Source organism: Apium graveolens, chromosome 10 (genome assembly GCF_009905375.1).
Source record: "Apium graveolens cultivar Ventura chromosome 10, ASM990537v1, whole genome shotgun sequence".
In the NCBI taxonomy this organism is placed as follows: Eukaryota; Viridiplantae; Streptophyta; class Magnoliopsida; order Apiales; family Apiaceae; genus Apium; species Apium graveolens.
This window is the reverse complement of record NC_133656.1, coordinates 95,720,703-95,723,564: the sequence shown is the minus strand read 5'-3', so window position 1 is coordinate 95,723,564 and position 2,862 is coordinate 95,720,703. Positions and strand designations below refer to the sequence as shown.

At 43.2% G+C, this 2,862-nt stretch overlaps 1 non-coding gene across 1 annotated transcript; it reads left to right on the top strand.

The window, feature by feature from the left end:
- The first annotated feature begins 2,493 nt into the window (after positions 1–2,493).
- Positions 2,494–2,600, top strand: LOC141694350 (small nucleolar RNA R71). Its single transcript, XR_012563664.1, has one exon. It is a non-coding gene; the product is annotated as a small nucleolar RNA R71 (small nucleolar RNA).
- Positions 2,601–2,862: the final 262 nt, after the last annotated feature.

The following is a 2,862-nucleotide window of genomic DNA, read 5'->3' as shown; positions in this document are numbered from 1 at the left end:
AACCCAAACGAAACTCTGCAAAAAGCAAACGTGCCAAATGGACAAGTGAAAGTAGTCTTTTCTTGATCCTCTGGTGCAATACAAATCTGATTATACCCCGAGTAGCCATCCAGAAGACAATAATACTCATGACCAGCCAACCTGTCAAGCATCTGATCAATAAACGGAAGAGGGAAGTGATCCTTCCTCATGGCCTTGTTCAACTTTCGGTAGTCCATGCATACTCTCCATCCTGTGACTGTTCGAGTGGGGATGAGCTCGTTCTTCTCATTTGTTACCACAGTAATACCTCCTTTCTTAGGCACACATTGCACGGGGCTCACCCAAGAACTGTCAGAAATAGGATAAATGATTCCTGCATCCAGCCACTTCAGAATTTCTTTCTTCACCACCTCTTTCATAATAGGATTAAGTCTGCGCTGTTGCTCAACAGTTGGCTTACTACCCTCCTCGAGCAGAATCTTATGCATGCAATATGAAGGGCTGATCCCCTTGATGTCTGCTATGGTCCATCCAATAGTCGATTTGAATTCTCTCAAAATCTTTAAGAGTTTGACCTCCTCACTACCTGAAAGGTCAGATACAATAATAACAGGTAATGTAGATGCATCACCTAAAAAAGCATACCTCAAGTGTTCAGGCAATGGCTTAAGCTCCAAGGTGGGTGCTTCCTCAATTGATGGTTTGAGCTTTCCTTCAGCATTTTTGAGGTCAGAAGTACCAAGAGATTGAAACGGCATGTCCAGCTTTCGCCTCCAGGGAGAAGCATTAAGATATTGTAATTGCTCATTGTCATCCTCATCATCACTGTAAAAATCCCCCACTAAGGCCTTTTCTAATGCATCAGACATTAGTATATGATCGAGTTCTGAAGTAACCGTAGAATCAATCAAATCCACTTTTAAGCATTCATCATCTTCTGTAGGGAATTTCATTGCTTTGAATACATTGAAGGTCACATCCTGATCCTGTACCCTCATTATAAGTTCACCTTTCTACACATCTATCAAGGTACGACCAGTAGCCAAGAAAGGTCTTCCCAAGATTATGGGAATCTTCTTATCTTCCTCGAAATCCAGAATAACAAAGTCTGCAGGAAAGAAGAGCTTATCCACCTTGACTAGCACATCCTCCACTATGCCTCTTGGGTAAGTAATAGAACGATCAGCCAATTGTAGAGACATGTAGGTGGGCTTTGGATTAGGCAAATCCAACTTTTTAAAGATTGACAACGGCATCAGATTGATGCTTGCTCCCAAATCGTAAAGGCATTTGTCAAAAGACAACTTGCCAATGGTGCAAGGAATGGTGAAGCTACCTGGATCTTTAAGCTTTGGAGGTAACTTTTGCTGCAGCACAACAGTGCATTCTTCCATTAGAGCAACGGTCTCAAGGTCATCCAGTTTCACCTTCCTTGAAAGAATACTCTTCATAAACTTCGCATAACTAGGCATTTGCTCCAGAGCCTCAGCGAAAGGTATATTGATGTGAAGTTTCTTGAACACCTCCAGAAACTTACCGAACTGCTTATCCAGCTTTTGTTGTTGCAATCTCTTAGGAAAAGGTAGTAGAGGATATAGCTATTTCTCCCCTGTATTACCCTCAGGTAGAGTGTGTTCAACAGTAGTCTTCCTTGGTTCCGCCGCTTTCTCCTTTTGCTTAACTTCTTCATCTCCAACTTCAGCTTCTCCTTCTTTTGCCTTTTCAGCATCAGCAACTTTCCCAGACCTTAAGGTAATAGCCTTGACTTGATCTTTAGCTTCCTTCCTGCTTGGCACTTCCGTGTCACTGGGAAGTGTGCCAGGTTGGCGATTGAGCACTGCATTGGCTATTTTACCAATTTTATTTTCCAAGGTCTTGATCGACACCGCCTGACTCTTGCATAACAACTTAAGTTCCTCAAAATCAGCACTAGTGGGTGCAGCTGCACCTCCCTGTTGAGGATATGATTGCCTTTGAGCATACTGCTGTGGTTGCTGGAATCCAGGTGGATTGAACTGTTTACTCACACCTTGCTGATATGGAGGCTGAATAGCATTCTGATTATTACCCCAGCTGAAATTTGGATGATTTCTGTTGTTAGGATGATAAGTAGCTGGCACAGGCTGCTGTTGTCGCTGATAATTGGTCACATACTGAACAGATTCATTAACAAGAAAACACTGATCCGTAGCATGAGAACCTGCACAAAGCTCACATACCATAGCTATTTGATTGACTCCATAGGTAGTTAGAGAATCGACCTTCATAGACAACGCTTGGAGCTGGGCTGCAATAGCGGTGGCTGCATCGACTTCCAGAATACCTGCTACCTTCCCAGGCATCATCCTTTGAGTTGGGTTTTAATGCTCATTTGCAGCCATAGTCTCAATAAGATTATAAGCCTTAGTATAGATTTTGGTACACAAGGCGCCTCCAGCTGCTGCATCGAGCATGGGCCGAGATTGGGCCCTTAAACCATTATAGAAACCAGTGATCACCATCCAATCGGGCATTCCATGATGTGGAAATTTTCTCAACATTTCCTTGTAGCATTCCCAAGCTTCGCACATAGATTCTGTAGGTTGCTGCGCAAACTGAGTAAGAGCACTCCTCATAGCAGCAGTCTTGGCCATTGGATAAAACTTCACCAAAAACTTTTGTGCAAGATCTTGCCAAGTAGTGATGGACCCAGCTGGTTCAAAATGTAACCAGTCCTTAGCTTTATCCCTCAGTGAGAATGGGAAAAGCCTCAGCTTGATAGCCTCATCCATCACACCATTATATTTAAAAGTACTGCAGATCTCGACAAAATTCCTTATGTGCATGTTGGGGTCTTCAGTCGCAGCTCCTCCGAAAGAAACAGAGTTCTGCACTATCTGA